Here is a 27192-nt window from a genome sequence, read left to right on the forward strand (position 1 = left end):
CTCTGATTGCTGTAGCTAAGACTTCCCAAACTATGTTGAATAATAGTGGCAAGAATGGGCTGCTGCTGCTAAGTCGCTTCAGTCGTGTCCGACTCTGTGCGACCCCATAAACAGCAGCCCACCAGGCTCCCCCGTCCCTGGGATTCTCCAGGCAAGAACACTGGAGTGGGTTTCCATTTCCTTCTCCATTGCGTGAAAGTGAAAAGTGAAAGTGAAGTCGCTCAGTCGCGACTGACTAGTAGAGACCCCATGGAATGCAGCCCACCAGACTCCTCCATCCATGGGATTTTCTATGCAAGAGTACTGGAGTGGCTTGCCATTGCCTTCTCCCTTGTCTTATTCCTCATCTTAGAGGAAATGCTTTCCGTTTCTCACTGTTGAGAACAGTGCTTGCTCTGGCTTTGTCGTGTAAGTCCTTTATTGTGTTAGGTGTGCTCCTTGTATGTCTACTGTCTGAAGAGTTATAATAAATAAGTGTAGAATTTTGTCAAAAGCTTTCTCTTAATCTACTGAGATGACCACGTGGCTTTTATCTTTCATTTTGTTAAGATGGCATGTCATATTGATTGATTTGTCTCTTGTGTGATGGTGATATTCTGTATATTGGAGAATCCTTGCACCCCTGAGATAAAGTCTACTTCATCATGAAGTATGATCTTTTTAATGTGTTGTTCGATTCAGTTGGCTAGAATTTTGTTGAGTATTTTTACATCTATTTTCACCAGTGATATTGGCATGTAAGTTTCTTTTTTGTGCCATCTTTGTCTGGTTTTGTTATCCGGGTGATGGTGGCCATGTATAATGAACTGGGATGATTTTTTCCTGTGCAATTTTCTGGAAGAGTTTGAGCAGGATAGGTAACAGCTGTTTTCAAAACTTTTGACAGAATTCGCCTGTGAAGTTCTCTTGCCCTGGGTGTTTCTCTGTTGGAAAATTTTGTGAATACAGTTTTGGGAATCTGTGCTTGTGACTGGCCTGTTCATATTTTCTATTTCTTTCTGGTTCAGTTTTGGAAAGGAGTATTTTTCTAAGAATGTGTACATTTCTTCCATGTTATCCATTTTATTGGCATATATTTCCTCATAGTAGTCTCTTATGATCTTTTGTATTTCTGTGTTGTCCGATATAACTTATTTTTCATTTTCAATTTTATTGATTTGAATCTTTCTATTATTTTTGATAAGTCTGGCTAATGATTTATCAATTTTGTTTAGCTTCTCCAAGAATCAGATTTTTGTTGTATTGATCTTTCCTATTGTCTATTTCATTTTTTTTTTTTTCATTTATCTGCTCTGATGTCTATGATTTCTTTCCTTCTACTAACTTTGGGGGGTTTTGTTCTTCTTTTCTGTTGCTTTAGTGCAAAGTTAGATTGTGTATTTGATGGTTCTCTTGTTTCTTGAGGTAGGCTTGTATTGGTATAAACCTCCCTTTTAGCACTGCTTTTACTGCATACCATAGGTTTTGAGTCACTGTGTTTTCATTCTCCTAGGTCTTGATAAACACTCTCGAGACTTAGTTTTAGATAGAATATCTCAATGGGGGAATGGCGGTTTTCCCAGCAGCTCAGAGGACAGGACGAGCTGAGTGTGGGCATCAGGCCCTGGGGATGCGAGCTCATCCTCTCCCTGAGGTGACACTTCTCAGCTGGGATTCTCAGCAGAGGCCTGGAAGAGAGGTGGGACACAAAAGGGTGCCCCCAGTGACCCCATCCTCTGGGAGGGAGCCCAGCTCAGGTCACATGGGGGCTGGGGCTCCCATAACTGCAGTGACAGAAGCAAATGTCCCCAAGAGGGAAGGACACGCCTGGGACAGTCCTGAGAGGACCCTGCTGTCCTGGTTATTCCTGCCCCAGCTCTCGGCCTGTGCCCACCCCCTCCCCCTCCCAATACCAGTAATCCCCTGTCTCCTGGGTGCCCCTCTGTTCCACCTCCCTGCTTCTCTCTGACTCCTCCTCAGCAGAGTTAAAAACTGCTTAACATTCTCCTGAGGAGGAAGGAAGCAGGTCTCTCCAGCTGAGGGGAGACCACAATTCCAGTGTCCCCTTGGCCTCTCAGGCACCTTGGCCCCTGCACTCTTGCCCCGCCCTCCATTACTGGGCAGGGAGGTCTTGACCTGGTCTTTGTGCTCATTAGGACGCTGGTTCAGCTGCAAGAAGGTGACTGAGTGACAGTGACTCAAGCAAGAGGGAAGGTTACTTCTCTCAGCGAGGGGGTGGGGCATGGAGTCTACACTGAGGGCTGTTCTGGGCCATCAGGGGTCACTGCTCCACAGAGTAATGAGGCTTCCAGTAGCTGGTGTGTTTTGCTCTGCCACCCCACAGGGTGTCCCTGTCTTCCTTGCATGGCTGAAGGTGCCTCACCCCCCTGAAATATCATCTCAGTTGGGAAGGGGAGGGGAATGAAGGGAAGAGGGCAGTGCATCCTCGAAAAGGTGACCCTGAACTACCTTCATCACTTCTGGGCACATCCACTGTTCAGAACCTCATCACGTGGTCTGTCATCCTCAGGAGGCAGGGGAATGCAGGCTCCTGCCGGGAGTCTATTACCCTGTCCTAATTAGGAGGGGCTGTGTGGTTCTGTTCCTAAAAGGCAGAGGGGAGAGTATATGTTGGGCAAAGATTAATTGTTTTATGCATTAATCACCTGTTCATCTGGACCTCAGGAAGATTTTCTAACAGTGTTGAAAAAACCTGAGGTACACTGAGCTGTCATTAAGATATTTACTGCTTCCTTACAAAGAAGGGGGAGGATTTAGGGACGGATTCTGCAGCCCACTGATGTTTCTCATATTCTCATATCCTCTCCCACATGATCACAGAATGGCTGCTACAGCTCCAGTCATCAGGAAAGAAAAGGGGTACAAGGGGACATTGCTTGCTGAATCTTCTTAAAATAGAAAATGTGTGAATTCTTGCCCTGCAACTCAAGCCAGTTAAGCCCATACATCTTTTCAGCTATAACTATTTGCATGCCCACTTCTAGTTCCCACAGAGGTGGAGAAAACAAGAATCAGGCAGAGGTGGGTGATCTTTCCATGACCTGTGGGACCAGTGCTAAGTCGTCCCTTGGGTCTGGGTCAATATTCCCTGACTGAAGTGAGGACTCTGAGTGTGGAATTAGGGGACATCAGACCTGCCCTCCTCAGGCAGATGATATGGGGACAGGGTGTGCCCTTCACAGATTGCTGAACCCCCGTCTCAGACCCCCCATCCCCAAGTCTTCCGCCTCTTCTCCAGCTGCTCCTCCTTGGTCTCCTCTGCTTCCTGCACCTCCTCTGCTGCTCCCACTGGTCCCTGAGTTCTCAGAGCCCACCCCAAGTCCAACCGCCTGGCTGTCTCTTTGCAGAAGGACACGGCTTTCTCTATGAAACATTTGGGGTCCGGCCACAGTTCTCCTGGCAGGTGGACCCGTTTGGTGCATCCTCCACGACCCCCACCCTCTTTGCCCTGGCGGGCTTCAATGCCCACGTCATCTCTAGGATCGACTACAACCTGAAGGAGGCCATGCAGGATAACCGGGTGAGTGGTGAGCCGCATCTACTCATCCACTTTCTCACCATCAGAACTGAAAAAAGCTGCTGTACCTTTAGTAATAGTGACGAGCTCCCGGTGTCTGCAGGCATTCAAGCCGAGTTAGAGACAGCCTGGCTGGCAGGTCCTGACAGAGAGTCCTGCCCTGAGGAGGGTCAGATGAAGGTGCAGACAGGCACCATCTGGAGGGCCGATTCCCCCGCCTCCTGTGGCTTTGGGAGGTCAGGGCGAATCTTGAGGAGGGGGCAGCAGAGGAGGATCTTGACCTGAACCCCTGAGAGCAGCGGGGGCGGCGAGGAGACTCAGGCGGGGCCTGGCGGGGAGCCGGCAGCCGTGTCGCCCCTGTGCCCTCACTCCCTTCCCTCTGGGTTTGCAGCAGCTGCAGTTCGTGTGGCGAGGGTCCAGATCCCTGTCGGCACAGCAGGAAATCTTCACACACGTCCTGGACCAGTTTGGCTACTGCTCGTGAGCACCTGCCTCGGGCCAGCCCCCGTCCCAGCTCCCTCCCTGGACCACCTCAGGCACGCCCCTCATGGCCGGCCCTGAGGACACGCACTGAGCACCCATCTTACAGAAAGAACAACTGAGGCCTGGACATGCGCAGTAGCAGCTGTAGGGCAGCTGCACTGGGCTCAGAAGGCAGCACCAAGGCCTCCGTGTCCTCAGTCTCCCTGGGTCTGAGGATTTTGTAATACTGCTCTGTCTTTATATAGAATTTTGTGATTCTGTTCATCACGATGTTTTTTGCTTTTTTTTTTTATTTGAAAAGTGTGAAAATCTCATTAAATTGTTACTGAGATTTTTACAAGTGCGCAGTTTTGTGTGAAGGCAAGTATCTCAGTTGCCTCATTCTGGTCCCAGCCCTGCTCGGGGTTCTTGGAATCAGAACTGAAGGGCACAAGGATGACCTAAAGAATGAGTGATCGCATGAATTGCTCCTGATCCACGTGAAGGAAGTGGGGCCCAGAGGTTGTGGGCTCCACGGAACAGCTGAAAAAATATGGGCTTGTAGGGTCACGTGCCCAAGGTCCTGCAGGGCTGAAAGGTGACGCCTTCTGTCCACTCAGCTCTCATCTGCCCACCACCGCCCTCTACCCTCTGATGGGAGACAGAGGCCCCGAGCCAGATCTGCAGGCATAGTTGCTCTGGCCTTGCTGAGTCCTCCCGACCTCCTAGGTCTCAGGCTGCTGCCCTTCTCAGGGCTGGTCCCTAACACTTGTCTCTCTCTCAGTGAGGGATTTTACTGGGATGGCGACCCAGTCTTCCCAGGTCCACCCAAGAATGGCCTGTACCCCTTCATGGAAATCCCTGTCACTGAGGACACCATCCCAAGCTTTACCAATCTCCTGGTGAACAACGTGTTGGCTCGAGCCACCTGGTTCCGGACACCACACATCCTCTGGCCCTGGGTAAGTGGGGGTCCCTGGCCCTGATCGCTCAACTTTGCACAAGGGCTGCTCTCATGTGTCCCACCCCAGCAGCCGGGTCCACCCCAGGATGGTGTGTCCTGTTCTAATCAGGCCAGTGTCCATCCAGACAGTGGGCCATCCCAGCTCCGGCTCAGTCCTCCTTCCCTGCACCCCGAGTCCTCACCCAGTCTACCAGCTCCTCACCCCACCCTGGATCACCCCAACAACCTCTGCCTCCAATGCAGCCCCTGCCCGACGCAGGCTCCAGCCTCTCCCCAGCTCTCCCCTCCTTTCTCCTTCTCAATGCTGGGAGCAGAGGCTTCGGCCTGAATCCTGGCTTCCTACTCAGGGGCTGTGGGACTGGGAACACTCTGAGCCTCACTTTCCTCATCTGTGAAATGGGGATGATGACAGGACCTGCTCCATAGGCTGGATCTGAGGTCAAGTGGGAAAGACACCCCAGGGGACAGTGCCTGATGTTATGTCATCACTGCTAAACTGTAGGGAGCACCCCGTTCTATGGGATGCATGTGTATCCTCCATTTCCTCTGCCCACTGGGCATAGGGGCAGGCCCTATGGTGTCCTGTCTACTCATAAGGGACTGAGAGCCAGAGAGGTTAGGGAATCTTCCTGAGGCCACATAGGTGCTTAGCAGGGCAGCTAAGAAAGTGGAATTTGTGCTCAGAGCCGTCAGAAAAGCTCCCGAGCGAGAACGCACGTGTGCACGCTCCCGCACTCAGCATGCTGCACGTTACGTCCTCATGACGTGTTTTTCAGATGGAAACATAACTTCTGACCTCTGTCAAGCATTTAGCCTACCCTGCAGCCCCTGTCTTTGGATCTACCCATATGTTCTCTCCATACATGAAGTTATTTTCCACATACTTTCTGTTTTCCTTTCATTCACGTATACCTGAGACCATATAGTATTTCATCTTTCTCTGTCTGACTGGTTTCCTGAGCATAGTGCCCTGAAGTTTCATCCATGCTCTTGCAAACGGCAGGATTTCCTCTTTTTATGGTGAATAATACCGAGTACATATATAACATTTTCTTGATCTCGTCGTCCACTGATGCACATGTAGGTTGATTCCATATTTCTTGCCGATTATAAATACAGCTGCAGTGAACATAGGGTTGCAGAAGTCCTTCCAAGTTAGTGTTTTTGTTCTCTTTGAATAAATACAGAGAAGCGGGGAGACTGAATCACGTGGCAGCTCTATCATTCGTTTTTCGAGGAACCTCCACACTGCTTTCCATAATTGCTGGAACAATTTACTTTTAAATCAAAAGTGCGTGAATGTTTACATTTCTCCTTATCCTGATGTACATTTGTTGTTTCTTTTCACTTAGACAATAGCCGTCGTAACAGGTGTGAGGTGGTACCTCTGTGTGGTTTCGATTTGTTCAGCATCTTTTCCTGTGTCTGTTGGCATCTTCATGTCTTCTCAGACAAATATCTATTCAGGACCTCTGCCTATTTTTTACCTGGATCGTTTTCATCATTACTACTGATCTATATGTGTTCTTTTTATATATTGTGTATTATGCCTTTCCAGATTTATGACTTGCAAATGTTTCATTTCATGGAAGTGAAAGTGAAGTCGCTCAGTCGTGTCCGACTCTTTGTGACCCCATGGACTGTAGCCTACCAGACTCCTCTGTCCATGGGATTTTCCAGGCAATAGTACTAGAGTGGATTGCCATTTCCTTCTCCAGGGGATCTTGCCAACCCAGGGATCGAACCTGGGTCTCCTGCATTGTAGGCAGACGCTTTACCATCTGAGCCACCAGGGAAGTCCATTTCATAGGCTGTCTTTATTTATGAAGTTTCTTTGCTGTGCAGAAGCTTTTAGTTTGATGTAGTCTTATTATTCTCTGTGTTCCTTTTCCATGTAATGTCAAATCCAAAAACTCATCATCAAGATTGATGATGAGGAATTTACAGTGTATGTTTTCTTCTGGAAGCCCTTATAGTTCCAGGAGTTACAATCAAGTCTTCAATTAGCTTGACTTACTGTTTGAGTACAGTGTCAGGCAGTGGTCCAACCTCATTCTACACCTGAGGATGTGCAGTTTTCATAAGACCATTTCTGGTAGAAGACGTCCTTTCCCAGTTTATATTCTTGTCCTTTGCTTTAGTGTAATTACCATACACACATGGCTTTGTTCCTGAGCTCTCTATTCTATCCCATTGATCTATCTGTATCTTTTATTGTCTACTATTTAGATTGCTATGACTTTGCAGTGAACTCTGAAATCAGGGTGTACGATGCTTCTAGTTTTGTTCTTACTAAAGATTGCTCTGACCACTCATGGTCTTTGTGGTTCCCATAAATTTTAGGATTGGTTGTTCTATTTGTGTGAAAAACATCATTGGAATTTTAAAAGGTTTTGCCTTGAATCTTTAGATTGCTTTGGAAAACGCAGCCCTCCTCTTGCAGTCACGAGCTCAGAATATTTTCCCACTTAACTTGTGTCTTCCTCCATTTTGATCATCACAGTGTCATCTAGTTTTCAGTGTGCAGGGCTGTCACCTGCTCCGTGAAATGTATTCTTAGGCATTTTACCTTTTTTTAATTTTTTTTTAACTTTACAGTATTGTATTGGTTTTGCCATATATCAACATGAATCCGCCACAGGTATACATGTGTTCCCCAACCTGAACCCTCCTGCCTCCTCCCTCCCCGTACCATCCCTCTGGGTCGTGCCAGTGCACCAGCCCCAAGCATTTTACCTTTTTCATGTAACTATCAAGAGGACTGTTTCCTTCATTTCTCTTTCTGATGGTTTGTTGTTAGCATGTGGAAACACTAATCAGCAGGTGATTGTGTCTGTTGATATTTTATCCTGCAACTTTACTGCTGTTATTCATTTAAGACCAGCACGGCCACTATGGACAACAGTGTGGAGACTCCTTAAAAGCTGGAAATAGAACTGCCATGCTGCTGCTGCTGCTGCTGCTGCTAAGTCGCTTCAGTCATGTCCGACTCTCTGCGACCCCATAGACGGCCTCCTACCAGGCTCCTCTGTCCTTGGGATTCTCCAGGCAAGAACACTAGAGTGGGTTGCCATTTCCTTCTCCAAGAACTGCCATATGACCCAGCAATCCCAGTACTGGGCATACACACCAAGGAAACCATAACTGAAAGGGACACGTGTACCCCAGTGTTCATCACAGCACTGTTTACAATAGCCAAGACATGGAAGCAACCTAGATGTTCATCGGCATATGAATGGATAAGAAAGCTGTGGTACATATATACAATGGAATATTACTCAGCTATTAAAAAGAATGCATTTGAATCAGTTCTAATGAGGTGGATGAAACTGGAGCCTATTATACAGAGTGAAGTAAGCCAGAAAGAAAAACACCAATACTGCATACTAACACATATATATGGAATTTAGAAATATGGCAATGATGACCGTATATGTGAGACAACAAAAGAGACAGATGTATAGAACAGTCTTTTGGACTCTATGGGAGAGAGCAAGGATGGGATGATATGGGACAATGGCATTGAAACCAGTATATTATCATATGTGAAATGAATTGCCAGTCCAGGTTCGATGCATGATACAGAATCCTCGGGGCTGGTGCACTGGGATGACCCAGAGGGATGGCATGGGAAGGGAGGTGGGAGGGAGGTTCAGGATGGGGAACACGTGTACACCTGTGGTGGATTCATGTCAATGTATGGCAAAACCAATACAATATTGTAAAGTAATTAGCCTCCAATTAAAATAAATACATTGATATTAAAAAAAATTTTAAGATTTGTCTCTAGGGTTTTCTGTAGTCACTATTTTTATGACATCATTACAGCAGCTATTAGTGAGAATTTTATTTCTTCTGTTCTGATTTCCATGCTTTTTCACTACTAATTACTGCAGCTCTGATTTATAATACCACATTAAATAAGTGGTGAGTGGGATCATCCTCATCTTTTTCCTGATCTCCCAGGAATAGTTTTACCTTTTCTTCCTTGAGTTGGTGTTAGCTGTCAGCTTGTCATGTATGGCCTCTACTATGTTGTAATTTTCATCCACACCCACTTTGAGGAGAATTTTTATCACAAATGGAATTTGAATTTTGTCTTATGCCTTTTCTGCATCTGTTGAGATGATCATATAATTTTTATCTCACATTTTCTCATTGGTTGATTTGAGGATGTTGACTGATCCTTGCATTCCTGGAATAAATCCCTTGCGTTCTGCTTTATGATGATGCAATATTGTCTTCAAGTATTGTTGATTTTGTTTGTTATTATATTGTTGAGGATTTTTGCATCTATGTTCCTAGGATATATTCAGCTATAATTTTCTTTTCTTGAGGCTTCTTTGCCTGGTTTGGTGTCAGGGTAGTCTTGGCGTTGTAAAATTATATTGAAAACTTTCAGTCCCCTTCTAGTTTGTAAAAGAGACTAACAAGGATCTGTATTCCTGAATCCTTGATGGCAATACCAGACCCGCTTACCTGCCTCCTGAGAAATGTGTATGCAGGTCAAGAGCAACATTTAGAACTGGACATGGAACAATGGACTGGTTCCAAATTTGGAAAGGAGTAAATCAAGGCTGTATATTGCCACCTTGCTCATTTAACTTATATAAAGAGTACATCATGCAGAATGCCAGACTGGATGAAGCACAAGCTGGAATCAAGATTGCTGGGGGAAATATCAGTAATTTCAGATATGCAGATGGCACCACCCTTATGGAAGAAGTGAGGAATTGAGGAGCCTCTTGATGAAACTGAAAGAGGAGAGTGAAAAAGCTGGCTTAAAACTCAACATTCAAAACACTAAGATCATGGCATCTGGTCCCATCACTTCATGGCAAAGAGATGGGAAACAATGGAAACACTGAAGGACTTTACTGTATTGGGCTCCAAAATCACTGCAGATGGTGACTGCAGCCATGAAAATAAAAGATGCTTGATTCTTGGGAGAAAAGTTATCACCAACTTAGAAAGCATATTAAAAAGCAGAGACATTCCTTTGCCAACAAAGGTTCATCTAGTTGAAGCTATGGTTTTTCCAGTAGTCATGTATGGATATGAGAGTTGTACCATAAAGAAGGCTGAGCACCGAAGAACTGATGCTTTTGAACTGTGGTGTTGGAGACAACTTTTGAGATTCCCTTGGACTGCAAGGAGATCAAACCAGTCAATAGTAAAGGAAATCAGTCCTGAATATTCATTGGAAGGGCTGATCCTGAAGCTAAAACTCCAACACTTTGGCCACCTGATGCGAAGACCTGACTCATTGGAAAAGACCTTCATGCTGGGAAAATTTGAAGGCAGGAGGAGAAGGGGATGACAGAGGAGGAGATGGTTGAATGGCATCACCAACTCGATGGCATGAGTTTGAGTAAACTCTGGGAGTTGGTGATGGGCAGGGAAGCCTCATGTGCTGCAGTCCATGGGGTCTCAAAAAGTTGGACACAACCGAGTGATTGAACTGATTGAACAAGGATTTGTATAAATTCTTCAACATTCGATAGACATCACTGCTGAATGTTGATCTTTGCTTTCTTGAGAAGTATTTGGATCCTGGTTCAGTTTGGTTCTAGTATCCATTTGTTCAGGCTTTCTATTTACACATAATTCAGACTGGGCAGGTTATGTATTTCCAGGAATTTATCTGTTTTTCTACTTTGACATCTTTCTGAGGACGGGATTAAGGTCAGTAAATTCAAGCAAGCCATTCTGTTTTTTATTCTTGTTTAGTATCTCATCATAATCAAGGTTATTGATACCTAAGAGCAGTGCTGGGATTTAAGAAATTGTCAGGAAACGGAATCTGGCAGACACAGAAAACCAAAACCTAAATCATCTCACTTACGTGGAATTTTACAAAATCAGTCTCATACAGAAAGAGATCAGATTTTGGCAGCCAAAAGCGGCCCTGGAGAGTGTGCAGAATTGGGGGAATGTTGTGAAAGGGTACAAACCTGCAGCTGTAAGACAAACCAGTGCTGGGGAATCACCCTCAGCATGGCAGAGAGGCAGACACAGCCCGCACAGGGCCCGGGATCCGTGCCCGCCGCGGGGAGTGTGGGCGGTCATAGGGGTAAGAGGGGCTCTCCCCGTGCAGGCTGGGCTCTGCACCCAGAAGGACAGGACGTTGCTTCTGTCCCCGGGCCTGCAGGGATGTGACAGGCAGTTCTTCAACGCCTCACTGCAATTCACCAACATGGACCGTGTAATGGAGGAGGTCAACAAGTTCACAGACAAGCACGGCATCCGGATGAAGTACGCCTCTCTCGGCAACTACTTCCGGGCTGTGCATGCGCACCGGCTCTCCTGGAAGGTCCGAGACCACCGAGACTTCCTGCCTTATTCCTCAGGTAGGAGCCGCTGGTTGGGGAGCAGGGAGGGATTCGGTGCCAGGGAGGAAAGGGGCCCCCAACTCAGTGCCTGCTCAGGCTTCTGCTTGGAGCCTGCTAGGGGCCCTGGGGGAGGTACAGGCCCTGACCCTCCTTCCTGACCCCCTCCACACTCTGCCCGCTTCCTAGCTCCCGGAGCCTCTCACGCTGTCCACGTGCAGCAGGTCCCGTCTCTGCCTTTTATTGCAGTGCTGCCGGAAGGACTGCCCCGTGCCCACCTCCTCTTCCTGCAAAGTCCCAGTTGTCCTGTAATGTCACCTCCTCTGATCCCCAGGTGGTGCTTGTGGTAAAGAACCCACCTGCCAATGCAGGAGACACAGGAGATGCAGGTTGCATCCCTGGGTAGGGAAGATCCCTCAGAGGAGGAAATGGCAACCCACTCCAGGATTCTTGCCTGGGAAATCCCATGGACAGAGGCGGGCTACAGTCCGTGGGGTCACAGAGTTGGACAGGACTGAGCATGCATGCATGCATGTCACCTCCTCCAGGAAGCCTTTCCTGACCTTAAGTCTAGATCGGGTGTCTCCTCTTCCCCTCAGGGTCCCACTTTTCACCTATTGCCACAGAGTCATTAGTGGGCACAATAATGCCCACGTCTCCCACAAGCCTGTGTCCTGGAGGCCAGGACAGGTTTGGCTGCGGCCAGCAAGGCTCAGAGTGAAAGGTCATGGAGTGAGCCTTGTGCTGGGTTGTGTGCACTGTGGAACCACTCTGTGTCAGGAGAGGGGGGATGTTCATCTTGGTTAGCTCATCCAGTGTGAGAATGAAGTGAGATGAGGAGAGCCCTTAGCCTAGTGCCTGGGCCAGAGCCAGGGCTCAGCAGATGCAGCTTTTAACACTGACAGCAGCATCTCCATCCTGGGAGGCCAGGCTCCATCCTGGACATGCTGTGGGCACTCCGTGTTGAGGAAGCTAGCCCGGGGCCTGATTGCCCTGAAGGAAGCCCAGCATCAGCGTCTCTTCCAGGTCCAGCCCCACCCACCTCCAAGCGGACCCCCTTAGAAGGTCCAGCCCCGCTATCTGCAAGCCAGACAGGAATTATGCACACACAGCTTCCCACTGACAGCTGGGGAGGCAGAACGCCCTCCACACCCCAGTCCAGCCTTTGCTCAGGGCATCCGCGGGGGATGGCGTTGGCTAAATTATTGAGTATCTGAAACTCTTACTGCATACAATGCCAGAATCCTTGAAGGATCCTTGTTGTCCTGCTCCCCTTTTCCAAAAAAAAAGAGGAGCTAAGGGGTATGGTCGTGGGAGGAGACTGTGGCCAGGACCCCATGAGCCAGGATTGCCCAGGGACCCTGATCAGGTCCTACTTCCCAGGCAGGTTTGCCCAGCTGTAGGTCCATGGTGGGATCACTCAGCAGGACAGGTCGTTTTAGAAGGGAGAGGTGAGGTGAGTGTCTGTCTCCATGGACAGTTAGGAGACACAGGCTCACAGCAGCATCCACTGGCTGAGCATCCTCCAGGGGACCAGGGTGCCTGAGCTGCGCCTCTCCAGGGCCTGTGCCCTGCCCGCCCTCACCATTCAGCAGGCACAGTGTCTCAGCAGGGCTGGCCCCAGGCGGTGACTCAGATGCTCACCTGGGTTGAGATCACAGCTCCTGCCCCCACGGGCTGGGTGGCTTTGGGTAAATGACGTCACCGCTCTGAGGCTTGGTTTTGTCATCCATGACATGGGTTCTCAGAGGACTGGAGGGAATCCCACATGGCAGTTCAAATACAACCACTTCCCTTCTCATTTCCTTTCCTTCCGAAGAGACAACAGGATGGGCCCCCAGCTGCAGGGCTGGTTCTGGGCTGGGTGCCACCCTGACTGCCCCAGATCTGGATTTGCAGTGCCTCTCCGGCCTTGGTCTTCTGCCTGAGTGGTGAGAAAGGGGAGCTACATATCTCTCAGGACACTTCCCTTGGGACCTCATCAGATTGGGGGAGGGCTGGCTCCTAGAGTAGATGAGAGGGGCTACCAGAATGTGGGCGGTGTCCCAATTGAGGTGGGTGTGACACTGCCGTGTGGGCGTGGTCACACTTGAGGTGGGAGGGGATAGAGGATGTGGGCGTGGTTACCAGGAGGCAGGAAGGAGTGTATGCTGAAAGGTCCAGTGAAAAGCGAGGTAGGTGTGGCTACTTAGCCTCCCTCTAGAGAGGCACCATTTAATCAGAGACTAAAGTTCAAGGAGGAGACTTGGTCCTGATCTGAGCACAGGGTTATCTTGGTAGCTTTGTCTAGTTGGGTCCCTGCTTAGAGCTGAGGCTGTGGTGAGCCAGTGCCTGACCTGTGTGCTCAGCTTCCGGGAGGAGCTGTGGAGGGTCCCTGTGTCTCCCCCCTCAGATTGTAGCCTTTCCCAGGTCCTCCTGGCTTCCCTTCCTTGTCTAGCCAAGGTCCTCTGAGGGAAGAACAGAGAATGGAGGCACAACCCAGCCTGGGGAGGAGGCAGGAGGAGTGAACATTCGGGAACCCTGAACCACCTGCTGAGACACATCCCAGCCCCAAGGTGCTCAGACTCTTGCCCATTCCACCAGCCTCACACTCTTAGTCCAGGGTCAGGACCGTGGCTCCGGGGCTCTCACAGCTCCCACACCGCTGCCATCCTTCCCTGCTGAGCATCCAGAGAGAACTGCTGAAATGCATGCCTTCCGGGACCCGCTTTTTCTCCAGAGGCACACAGGGGCTGCCAGCACTCCAGCACTTCCCCCTGGGTCCCTCAGCCCTCGCCGTCATCCCTCTCCCTCCTCCCCTGAGGTACTCAGGGCCTTTCCCCACAGGCCCTACTGAGGGTTCAGGTGCACACTGAATTCTTGTTGTCATCACAGTGCTTCAGCACTCGGGCCTCTCCAGGCCTGCCGCAGCCCAGCCTGTCCCTGCCAGCTGCCCAGCCATCCAGGAATCTTGTACCATTGCTGATCTGGCTGGGACAGGAGCCCTGAGATCACCCCCCTGACCTAGGCTGTGTCCCTGGGGACCCAGGCAGATCTATCTCTGACCTCATCTTCCTCAGCATTTCCCAGATGAGGCTCAGGGGCCTCCATGGGCAGGACCTCACACCCACTACTGACCTTTTGCTTCTAGAAATATTTCATGCTTGGACCGGATTCTACGCCTCCCGAAGTGGTCTCAAGGGGCTGGCAAGGCGAGCCAGCAGTCTGCTGTACGCTGGGGAGTCCATGTTCACACGCTACGTGCTGTTGGCTCCCCACCGGTTCCTGGACCCGGCCTGGGGCCTGCAGCAGCTCCAGCAGCTCCGCTGGGCTGTCTCCGAGGTAACACAATGCCTCTCAGAGACAGGACAGGATTGGACCCTCCTGGGCTGTGTGCTTCTCCCTCCCTAGGTCAGCACACCTCCCAGTCCCTGGTCACTACAGGTCCACTTTACAGATGAGAATACTTAGGTTGCCTTGGTCACAAGACCTGTGCATGTTGAAGCTGCCCCAAGGCTAGGACCATGGCCTGCAAGGGTTCAGCTTGTGGTTCAGTAAGATTCAGAGCCAGATTACCCAGAGGGGAAAGGGCAAAGTGGAATAGCACTGATATCCAACAATCCAAGGCTGGGCTCAGTTCTGTGACCTCAGGCTGCTGAGTTCCCCTCTCTGAGCTTTGTTGCAGAAACCAGTGCTTGAGAAACCAAGCACCACACTCAGAGAGTTGGAGAAGTCAGGTTTACTATGCTGGCAGGCCTAGAGGAGTTGGCACTCTAAGCTGGGATCCCCAAAAAAGGGGTTACCGAGTTTTTAAACACGGACAGGAATGACTCTGTGGGTTTGCAGGGGCTGGGAGATTCCAAAGAGCAGGACAAAGGTGAGTGAGATAAGCTCCAGTTCCTAGTATTGTGAGTCCCCACTTTCTGAGACGGTGTGACCTGCGTGATCCAGACTTTGCAAGGAGCAAGCTGAATTACAGAGGCAGAAGGAGCAGGGGGTTATGTAAAACTTTACCTTATCCTCTGCATTCCCCCCTCTTGATGCTTCTGTCATTCCCTGTAGAAAGCATCATCTCGTGTTTCGGTAGGGTATTCAAAGCTCCCCTTTGTTTAGGGGGTATATTGAGCGATTACCATTGTAACTATGGATTCGGTTCGAGAGGTTATGAACTGGGTAATAGCACTGAGAATACAAGGACCAAACAAGAGCGGCACAAAGAACGTGAAGAGAGGACTGGCTTAAGGGCGGACCCACGATGTCCAGCTCCATGTGTGGTTCCAGTGACCCCAGGAATTTGCTAGTTCCTCTCTCTTTTTCATCATTCATTCCCTTAGATATTAGGCCGTGTCCCTGACTATTCCTGATTGGTTTACATAAAAGCAGCAGTCTTTGTTCAAGAAGAGGCAGAGGCCTCCCTTTTCAGCTGTCAGTAAGTCTAGTCCTCTCCTATTCTGTAAAGCCACCTTAGCCAGGGAATCTGTTCGGTCCTGTAAAGCCACTAAAGATTTGGCTGCTCTCTCAGTGTTGTCTGTGAAGTCCCTGGATAGTGTATGGTAGGAGGAGGTTGATGAAACAATTCCTCCTATTCCCATACCTATTCCAGGAGTAATTTCCAGACCAACTAGTAGAGGCATAAACTGGATGGCCCTTTTTGACCATGTCTTTGCTGCCAAAGGTGAGAGTCTGGCTGTTAGGGGCAATATTCATCGGCGGAGTGAGGAAAGCTAAGATGCAGATACGCATCCAACTGACTGGTAGGCATAAGTAAGCATCTTTCCCACAAAGAAAAGGCCTTGATAGGGGCAGCAGCATATCGTGTTTGTGGGAGGATGAGTGGGCCACTCACCTTTTAAAGTTTGATTACATTGGTCCCTGGCTAATTTGTCTACAGGTTCAGTTCCTGCATTATTTGTAAAGCATTCTGGAGCCTTCTGAGTTAGCTCAATTGTCCTTAAGACTGGCCCTTGTAAGGGTGAATATATAGGAGGTCCCATGGCTGTTGCATTATTCAGTGGTACTGGTGTACCTAAGTGCCGTGGCACTCCTTAGGATAAGCAAAGCCGGCAGTCCCTGACCAGCTGGGGGATGGTGTCTTTAAGAAGGCGATGGGTTGCACTGAGAACCTGGTACAGATGAGAGTTTAAAGGGGAGTTAACTCTGTAACCTGAGTCATACTGCCAAAGGACAGAGTCTGAGTGTTCAGGGCAAAGTTGCTCCATGATTGTGTCTGTCTGCATTATTGTTCCTGTCCAGTAGGTTTTTCCATTTATTTGCAGACAGACACCTGTTCTCTTTTATTGCATCTGTGTGCTGTTTGGGGGTAAACGGAGGCACAGGGGCATGATGACAATGGCATGGCATCAGGATACCGCTGGGGCTTGGACCACCTGGTGGGGGAAAGGTAGCAGCAGCGGGGGGCATGAATGGAGAACATTTTCGGTGCCCAGGCCTCTGGATATACGTCACATGGTTAAGGCAGTAGGTGACCAGCCTATAGGATTGGCTATCTATACATTGTTCACACTGATGATTAAGGATGCAGTTTTCCAAGGGTTGACTGTAATGTTGACCAGTGTGTGATGGGTAAGGAATGGCGCCATCTGTTACAGCAAGGGACAGAAAAGATTGCAAAGCAACCTGCACATAACAGATAACTGAACACTAGCCAAAGGTTTTCTCCCCGTCTTTGGGCTGTCACGGCTATAGCAACTGAGCCTATCGTGAAGGGGGTCAGCTATACTGTGAGCGATTTAGTTAGTAGGGCGAATTGATCATAAGAGACATGATCTCTGAGGCTTCCCGCTACAGTGAGGTAACAGACAGCTAACTGCAGCTTCGGACCCAAATCCCAGTCCTGGAGTGCGACCAAAGCTAGTCCTGGAGCAAAGAACACAGCAATAACTCCAACCAGGGATACAGACCAAGGTTGACAATGAAAATCCATTGATATTTTGATAGCCAGATCCTCAGTCTTCCACCAGGGAATAACCAGTCAGCTGTCGGAGTGTGGCTGGAACAATCCTCAAACTTCTGCTCTGCATTGATTAGTCAGCTTCTGAAGTGACTAGAGCAGAGCTCAGCGAGCGCCCTTTGTGGGTGAGGGCCACTGTATTTGGAACCAGACCTTGAGGGGATTTTCAGAGTCCTGAATTGCTTTCCAGATGTCCTCGTCACAGGAAGCCACTGCCTTCTTGACTCTGGGGGTGGATCCAAGGCATGAAGTCTATAACTTTAACAGCAGTAGGTGTTGCCAGGACGACAGTGAGAGGGCCTGTCTGAACTTGTGGAAGTGGTTCTTTTTCCAGTCTTTAACCTATAGCTCATCTTTGGGCTGATAGGGATGAATCCAATTGCCCAAAGAAATGGGTGTCCTTTCTAAGGTTTCTTGGGCTGTACGGTGGAAGACTTTTCCCAGAGCCTGGAAGTGTCAGTACATCTCCAGGCCAGCTGGTTGTTGGGGGTTTCCTTTGAGTTTTCCTATCCCTGGGGGCATTTTCCCATATAAGATCTTAAGAAGATAATTGTCTGAGGACTGCAAGATACATCTGGCTCGGACTAAGGTTAGCGGTGACATGTCAACCCAAGATAAATGAGTCTCCTGACAGTGTGTAGCTAATGTAGTCTTGAGGGTGCCATTCATGCGTTCAACTTTCCCTGAGCTCTGTGACCTGTAAGTGGTGTGACCCTTCCATTCGATACCCAGTGTCCTGGATAAAGTTTGCATTATCTCAGACGCAAAAGCTGGCCCATTGTCAGACCCTAAGGACCGAGGCAGCCCGTATCTCGGGATTATGTCTCTTAGTAGGGCCTTGGACACTTCTCATGTCTGTCCAGTGCGTGTGGGGTGGCTTCAGCCCATCCCTAGTAGGTGCAGACTGCCACAAGTAAACACTAACAGCCCCTATACCACTTGACTTCAGTAAAGTCCACTTCTAGATCTTCAAAGGGCAGAGTCCCAACTGTCTGCATCTCTGGGTTAGGTCTTGGTCCTTGGCTGGCGTTGTTTTGTGTACAAGTCACACCTCTAGTACTGATCTGGGCACACAGGGTTGGGAGCTTAAAATCGAAACAGTAGCAGCTCGGTAAGCTCTCCAGCACAGTTTTTCCTAAATGAGTTGTCTCATGATGTTGTTTTACCAGCTGGACTGCATGACTGCTGGGGACAGTGAGTCTTTGGTCTGGGAGCTTCCACCAGCCCTCCTTATCTTTTATGCCTCCATCATTTAGAGCCCATTGGTCTTCTTACTTGGTGTATCTCGGGGACGGAGGCAATTCTGGTGCCAAGAGGACCTTAAAGGTTGCCTCAGGGTCGACTCTGGGGATTGGTTGGGTCGCCGCCTCCCTGACTGCCTGGTCAACTGACCAATTTCCTTTGCTGATTGGATCAGTTCCTCGCTGATGGCCTTTACAATGGATGACTGCTATTTGGAAAGGCTTCCAGGCTTCGTGTAACAACTAAAGGATTTCTTTTTTGTTTTTAATCTCCTTTCCCCCTCCTGTCAATAGTCCCCTTTCGTTATAAATGGCTTCATGTACACGTAGAGTATCCAAGGCATGCCTGGTATCAGTATAGGTGTTGACTCGTCTCCCTTTGGTGTGCCTTAGTGCCTGGGTGAATGCCCGTAGCTCAGCCTGTTGTGCTGACCGCCCTTGTGGCAAGGCCTCGGCCTGCACTTTCTCGTCAACTGTTGTTACGGCAGAGCCTGCTTTGTGCTGCCCGTCTTGGATGAAACTGCCTTTGTCAGTGAGCAGTTCCAGCTCTGGGTTCTGGAGGGGGATGTCCATCAGGTCCAGCCTGCTCAAGCGAATTTCATCTATGACCTCCTTATAGTTATGGTCGGGGGTTCCCACTTACACAGGTAAAATGGTGGTGGAGTTCAGCATCCACACAGTCTCGAGTTGTACCTGTTTGTTTTCCCAGAGCAGTCCTTTATAGCAAATCATCCTGGAGTTGGTCAGCCACTTATGGCCCTGGCTGTTCATCAGGGCAGTAACAACCTGGGGAACCTTTGCTTTTATATTTTGTCCTAGAGTAAGCTTATCTGCTTCTCTGGCCAAAATCACAGTGGCAGCTAATGCCCGGAGGCATGGTGGCCATCCCACAGCCGCTGGATCCAGTCGCTTTTACAGGTATGTGGCCGGGCGCTGCCATGACCTAACTGTTTGTGTGAGGAGCCCTGCTGCAGTGTGATTTTTCTCATGCACAAAGAGGTTAAAGTCCTGTGCCACATTTGGCAGCCCTAATGCAGGAACAGTGGTCTAGAGTCTCTTTATCTCCTTGAAGGCCTTTTCCTGTTAAGGGTGCAACTCCAGGGGATCCTTACCACTCTGTTGTGGCTTTCAACAAAGGCTTGGCAATTTCAGAGAAACTCAGTATCCAGATCCAGCGGAATCCAGCCCCGAGGAACTCACAGACTTCTTTCTTGGTGTTCTGCCGAGGTAGTGAGCAGATGGCTTGCTTCCCCTCCTGTCCCAGTGCCCGATGCCCTTTTCAAATGACAAAGCCCAGGTACTTGACCTCCTGTGTACAGATCTGAGCCTTTTCCATGACACCTTGTACCCTGTGGTGGAGAGAAAAGCCAACAGGGCTTTGGTGCCTCTCCAGCAATCCCCTGGGTGGGACTGGCTAGCAACAGGACATGCACATACTGCAGTAGTGTGCAGTTCAAAGTTTCTCTGCGAAAGGCAGCAAGGTCTTCAGCCAGGGCTTCACCAAACAGGGTAGGTGAGTTTTTGAAGCCTTGTGGCAGCCGGGTCTAAGTCAGCTGTGTCTTCGTCCCAGTGTGTGGGTCTTCCCTTTCAAAGGCAAAGAAGGGCTGGCTGGCAGGCTGGTGAGAGCCAGAGCCAGAAGAATGTATCCTTGTGATCGAAGCAGGTGAACCAGCTTGCATGAGACAGTAAGAGACTCAGGAGAATGTTGAGATTTGGGACCACGGGATGGATGGTGATCACCGCACTGTTGATGCCACAGAGGCCCTGGATGGGGCGGTAGTCATTCCCTCCTGACTTTTTGACTGGTCAGAGTGGGGTGTTCTGGGGACACTGACATTCCATTAGGATCTCGGCATCTCGTAGGCACTGGCTGTGGTCCCAAATTCCCAGGCATGCCTCCTGTAGGTACTGGATATTGTTTATAACAGGAGTGGCTCCTGGCCTCAGGTCCACTACAATGGGGGCATGGTTTGTGGCCAAACCTGGGGGCTCCTTCTCTGCCCAGACATCAGAGAATTCTATTAGCAAGCTTGGGGGATTTATTTTTTCCCTCCGTGAGTAGCAGAGATGCCATTCATCTTCCCTGGGCATAGTCATGGCCTTTGTCAGAGCTGATTGGCTCCTCAGAGTGAGGCTCGTATGCTTTCCAGGAGCAAAGGTAATTTGTGCCCCCAGGTTTGTCAGTAAGTCTCTACCCAGCCAGGGAATGGGGCATTCAGGTAAGCAGAGAAATTCATGAGTCACCAGATGGCCCCCTAGCTGACACGAATGGGCCTTGCACAATGAGCAGGCTGCCATGTCCCTGTGGCCCCAACAGTAGTTGCTGTTCGGCCTGTGAGGGGAGCCAGAGGTGTGGTTTCCATGAAGTGTTCAGCTCCAGTATCTGCCACAAAAGTCATTGATTGGCTTCCTACTTTCACTGTGACCAGGGGCTCCCAAGGGCCCAGGATTAGTGAGCCCAGTCTTCTTTAGTCTGCTTTTGCTCCAGCCAGGCCAACAAGGTTTTTGACGGCCAGCTCAGGCTGGTGCCTTTCTTTTTGGGTTGACCGAACTTCTTTGACCCTTAGATGTCCCTCTGTGACGGTGGCACTCAATCCAGTGTCTAGTGTCCTTGCAATAGGTGCACTGGTCGTGGTGTAGAGGTGGTCTCTTCTTAGTTTCCCCTTTCCACAAGGGGACATTCTGTTTCACTTGATCTGAGCTCCTCAATGATGCTGCTAGCAGGGCTGCTCTCTGTTTCATTAATTTATCTGATTCTCATTGGGCTTCATGGTCTAGGTTCACGAAGACTTTATTTGCTACCTCCAGTAAATGTGAGGGATTCATCCCAGTGAAGCCTTCCGGCTTTTGGAGCTTTCGTTGGGTGTCTGCACAGGATTGAGCCACAAAGGAAGCATTAATCATTGGTTGATTCTCTATTGTCTCAGGGATGAACAGGTTGTATGTCCGGAATGCTTCACACAGTTTTTCATAGAAATTGGTGGGAATGTAATCTGCCTTTTTTGACTGTTATTGTAATTTTGAACATATTGGTGGGCTTTTTGGCTCCTGCTTGAAATCCATGTAGAAAGGCATCACAGTAGCAACCCAGGGTTTCTTATCCTCCTCTGAAATTGAAATCCCAACCAGGCCTCATCTCTGGCATCACTTCTTGTGCCCATCCTTCTGCATCTAAGACTTCTGTGGACACTTGTCCTCGGAGCCATTTGGGGGCTTCTGTTGAGATGCATCACCTTTCTTCAGCGGTGAAGAGAGACGTAAGGGGCTGGTGACAGTCATCCCATGTAGGCTGATGGGTGTGGGAAATGGACCCTAGGAGGTCAATCATAGCTGGTGGTTTATCCGAGCACGCTGGGTTATGGTGTTTCCAGTTTAGGAGATCAGTAGGGCTGAAGGCTGGTGATAGAGGAGGGAGCGACCAGGCTGGACTGAGCCTCGTCCACTTGTTGAGGACCTTGAGTTTCTTGCAGTGGCGTCTCATGGGCGGTGGCCAGCTGGTTAGACTGTTTGGCTGAGCGGAGCTGCTTCCCTACTGGCTCAGGGCTGGTGTCTTGCTCATGAGGTGCTGCGGGGGACTTGGAGGGAGGTGGACTGTCTGGCAATGGGTCTGGCGCTGACTGTGCCGGGGCATCTGGAGTCCGGGGAAGGTATGGCAGGGGCAGTCATGGGTCTTCCACTGGATCTCCCTGGAATATATATTTTTTCTCTTCTTTCTTTTTCTGAGTTCTGGTTGGGGAACAAATACCCTACTCTGTCCCTATCTGTTCATGCAAAATCTTGCCCATGGGGGCAGGATCTGTGCTATTAGAAGCCAGGTGTCTATGTATGGGGGCTTCCTTGGTGGCTCAGAAGGTAAAGCATCTGCCTGCAATGCAGGAGACCTGGGTTTGATCCCTGGATCAGGAAGATCCCCTGGAGAAGGAAATGGCAACCCACTCCAGTACTCTTGCCTGGAAAATCCCATGGACAGAGAAGCCTGGAGTCCCAGTGACTACCTGGTTCACTGCTTGGACAGTGGGAAGATCAGGATTGCCCTCTGGCAGCCATCCAACATCAAAGGATGGCCAACTGAGCTCACATAAGTTAAGTTTCCTGGGGGTCATCTTGACTAATCTCCTGCAAAGCCCTTCTTAAAGTTCTTTATCAGTCTAAAACTGTTGCTTCAGAGGAACTGCCACCCATGTTGACAAGCATAATCTACCTGGCAGGGTTTTGAGGAAAACCTCATCTCTTACCTGTCAGCTCAAGGAGTCAGTCAACAGAAGAATAACCAGTAACCAATAATTTCTCCCTCACTGTATATCCCGCCTTGAGTCAGTGGTGCAAAGACAAGCAAGGGTGGCTGGCCCGTCAAAAGAGAATACCATTCAGGTGACTGCTTGCCTGCGTCCCTGGGGGGAACTTAGGTGCCTCTTAGCACTGGCAGATCAGTATATACCCCTGATCCAGTTCTGTCTCGCAGTGAGGGACTGGGTCCCTCAGAGCAGATACCGCCTTGAACCACATGAGGTCACCACGGAACCACAAGTTAGGGCCTACTCGGACTCCATAGCCATGACGGCCGTGAAGCCACACAATCAAGCCGGAAGCGCAAGCGAATCAGGCTGCACACTCGTTCACATTCATGTCTCACCCTCTTGGCTGCTCTCTTGAGGGAGATTTAAGATGCCTCTGAACATTGGCAGGTTGGTATAAACTGCCGACCCAGACCAGCCTCGCAGGGAGAGATCAAATCCCCCACAGACTGGCCCTGCCTTTCAGCCTTATGAGGTCATCACAGAACTGCAGGTTTTGGATCCTCTCAGGCTCTGTAGTCCGAGGACTGTGTAGCTCACTTCCACTTCCTTCAATCAGCAATCATGTATACACAGTAATTCAAGAGGTCATCACAGTACCTCCCTTTTCCTGAGTCCCCAGGTCTCCCTATCTGATGCTCCCTTCCTGGGATCTCCAAGGAGGTGATCAGTCTCTTCTTCTACCCGTTAGGGTAGGGCCTGACGGGGCCTTACTTGATCCTGTGGCCGTTCCTGGTGAGTTGGTCCATTCCTCCAATGAGTCCGGTCAGGGCTAAGCCACCTGGAGAGTCAGAACGCTGGTCCAAAAGAGAACCCAGAATACCACCAGGTGGTGTGCCACCTCGTCCCTTTCTGGGCTCCTCCACTCCGACCCGGCTGAGCAACCAGTCTGGTGGCTCAGGTGGCATGGTTGCAATCTTGCTGGGGCCTCCAGAAATGTTGCAGAAACCAGTACTCGAGAAACCAAGCACCACACTTGGAGAGTTGGAGAAACTCAGGTTTTCCAGAGGAGTTAACACTCCAAGCTGTGAGCCCCAAGCACGGGGCTTACAGTTTGTATACACAGACAGTGATGATCAGTGCATTTGCAGGGGGCTGGGCGATTGCAGAGAGCAAGACAAGGCTGAGTGAAATATGATCCAGTTCCTAGTACTATGAGTCCCCACTTTCTGAGACTACATGACCTACATGATCCAGACGTTGCAAGGAGCACGCTGAGTTACAGAGGCAGAAGGAGCAGGACGTTATGTAAAATTTTAACTTTTCCTCTTCACCTAGGTCAGCACACCTCCCAGTCCCTGGTAACTACACGTCCACTTTATAGATGAGAACACAAAGGTCGCCTTTGATCACAAGACACATGCATGATGAAGCTGCCCCAAGGCTAGGACCATGGCCTGCCTGGGTCAAGCTTGCGGTTAAGGAAGATATACAGCCAGATTGCCCCAGAGAGAAAAGGGCAAAGTGGAGTAGCACTGATGTCCAACAATCCAATGCTGGGCTCAAATCTCAGCCCAGATCTGTGAGCTCAGGCTATTGACTTGCCCTCTCTGAGCTCTAATTTCCTCCTTGGAAAATGAGAACCCTATATCCAAACACACATAGGTTGTTGGGCTCTGTGCTGCCGCAAAGGAAGTTGTTCATAACTCTGCATCTTACTTGTCCCCACTGTACAGATGGGAAAACTGAGACCGAAGATCTCCTACAACTTGTCTCTTCACTAGTCAGAAATGGGCCACACTGCTCATGACATTCATAGTCACTAAAAAGAATTGTTGGCAGGACTAGTCATTGCGCGGGGGTGAAGGGGATTGACTTTAGCATCCATCAGAGGGGGTGGCCGTGTGGCTTCACCTCACGGGGACTCAAGTTTCCCTTCTGTGAAGAGGAGGTCATCCAACCCTACGTGGTGCAGGCAAGTAATAGGCCATGTGTGGGGCTTTTCTGGAGCAGGTTATCAGCACTTACTGAAAGGTTGTTGCTGAACCATGAAAAACCCTGGATTCTTGGCCTCTGGAGGAGAATTCAATCCAGGGCCAGAGACGAGGCTTGATCACTCAGAGCTTTTGTGTAATAAAGTTTTATTAAAGTATAAAAGAGATAGAGAAAGCTTCTGACATAGACATCAGAAGGGGGCAGAAAGAGTATCCCCCTGCCAGTCTTTAGCTGGGTGTTACATAGCTACTAGAAATATGCTAATTAGAGAAAGGAAATGTCTCAAAACTCAGAGAATGGCACCAGGCCCCTCACCCACAAGATTCATTGAGATAACATTAGCACCAGGGGAGTCATCCCGGGCCATGAAATGATTGACGTGAATCTTGAAGAAGGGCAGACTGTCATACACAGACACAGTTTCGGTAACATAGATTAGGAGAACAGTGTATGAGTACAACATACTGGCTTGTCAAGTGGGTTCTGAGTCTTTAGGGGGAACCGACTTGAAGACAGAGTCTGGGGAAAATACACTGTACATTAGCACAGCTTAAGACCAACACTTCCATAAGGAAAATGCGTTGGTGAGCTCAAGGTTGGAGAAAAGTTAGGTTCAGGTGGAACCAGGTGTCATTATGGCAACACAGTTTTAAGAGAAACCTCTTTTTAAATTTGTATAGAAAAGGGGAAAAAAAATAACACTAGTTTGTTTCCTCCTGCCCCTTAAGAGAGAGAGAAAAATGTTTGACACTCTTCCATTCGGAGACCCCTGGCCTTCCTGCTTGTTACCCTCTCATTATGGGATGGCTGGGTCATGGAGGGAAGCTGGGGAGGGTCCTTTTCGGAAGTCAGTTTTCTGTCCAGAGTCAGGGACACAGTTATGCGTTTTCCCAAGGTCAAAAACACTTGGGAAAGTTCATCGACCTCTCTGACCTCAGTTTCCTCTTCTGTAAAGTGGGAGGAACCCCCAATTCTCCAGCAGCACCTGCTGAGAGGGAAGTGGTGTCAGGGCCCTGTGGGTGTCAGGACAGCAGGTGCTGAGCAGAGGCTGGCCTGACCCCACTCCTCTCCTGCTCCTGCGGGGGCCCAGGTCCAGCACCACGATGCCATCACCGGGACTCACGCCGGCAAGGTTGGTGACATGTTTGTGGAGCACCTGAGCACCGGGATGCAAGCGGTGCACAAGCTGATGGCCTCCATCACCCAGGACAGGTCTCCAGCAAACTCAGGTAAGCGAGGCCCCTGGGGGCACAGTGGACCATGGCAGGTGTCTGCCCGGTTGTACTGCCCAGCTCTGCCCTCTGCTCTGTGTCTGTGTGCAGTCCCATCCCACTTTCAGAGTCTGGAAGGGCCCTGGAGACCAGGGGTGCAGCACACAGGAACTCTGCCCATGCAGACTGGTGTTGGGAGGGGAAGACTTTCTCAGTAAGGGACTTAGAACTGGGTTCTTCCGGTTCCTGGTGGGGCTGGCTATTCCAATGAGCTCAGAAGGGTGACTGACTCCCCAGGCAAGGTGCAGGTGGAGACCCCAGAAAGGCATCCAGCCATGGGAGCTGCCCGGGCAGAGGCCAGGGACTGGACAGTGTGTGCAGTGTTCAGGGATCCGGGAGTCATCGGACACGACCTTATCCTGGGGCACATCTGGTGGAGGATGGAGTGGAAAGAGAATCCAGGTTCACACCAAAGAGACCTCCAGTGCTGACCTTGGTGACTGGCCTTGACCCTTCAAGCTCCAGAGGATTTTCTGTACATTTCCAAGCTTTTAAGCTTTGGAACCCTGCCTTAGAACATGGGTCACCTTGGGCAGCTGACCCTTCTTTCTGCAGCTCAGTGTCCGCACCAGTAAAGTGGGCTGACAGGAAGAGATGAGTGAGGAGCTCATGGACCCTCATCTCTGGGTGGATGCTCTCCCACCCCTCCTGGGAACCAAGACCCAGCTTGAACAGATTAGGAGGGAGTTGGACGTCAGACCCCACGTGTCTGCTTGTTCCTCCCCCTGGACTCTGCAGAACTCGTCTCACCTGCCTCAGTTTCTCTTGTTCCAAGGGGCACCGGGGTGAGGGGTGGGTCAGGTACAGCAGTAGAGCCTGTTCTCTGTGTGCAGGCCCGGAGCCTGGGGGCCACTTTGCAGTGGTCTACAACCCGCTGGCCTGGACAGTCACCACCATCATCACCCTGACTCTGGACTTCCCCAATGTCAGCATCACAGACGAGTCAGGCCGCCCTGTCCCTGCACAGGTAAGGGTGACATCCCATCTATGGTGCATGCCCTGCTGCTGCCCCTGCTTTGGGCTGGGGCCCCAGAAGTAGGCATCTAAAAGGAACATGTGACACGCTGCCCTCACTGTGAGGACAGTGTCCTATGGGTGAGTCACCATCAGGGTCAGTGGATCCACCCAGGGGACTGACACTAGGCTTTGGGCATCTGAGTTGACCAGAAGTCTGCTCTACTCTTCCTGCCCTGGAAGGTCTCATGGTATCTTCAGCTCCATGGGAGGC

At 49.9% G+C, this 27192-nt stretch overlaps 1 pseudogene; it reads left to right on the top strand.

The window, feature by feature from the left end:
• LOC113894749 overlaps positions 1-27192 on the top strand; it is a 52771-nt pseudogene that overhangs the window by 9111 nt on the left and 16468 nt on the right.

This window comes from Bos indicus x Bos taurus, chromosome 6 (assembly GCF_003369695.1).
Source record: "Bos indicus x Bos taurus breed Angus x Brahman F1 hybrid chromosome 6, Bos_hybrid_MaternalHap_v2.0, whole genome shotgun sequence".
NCBI classification, from domain to species: Eukaryota; Metazoa; Chordata; class Mammalia; order Artiodactyla; family Bovidae; genus Bos; species Bos indicus x Bos taurus.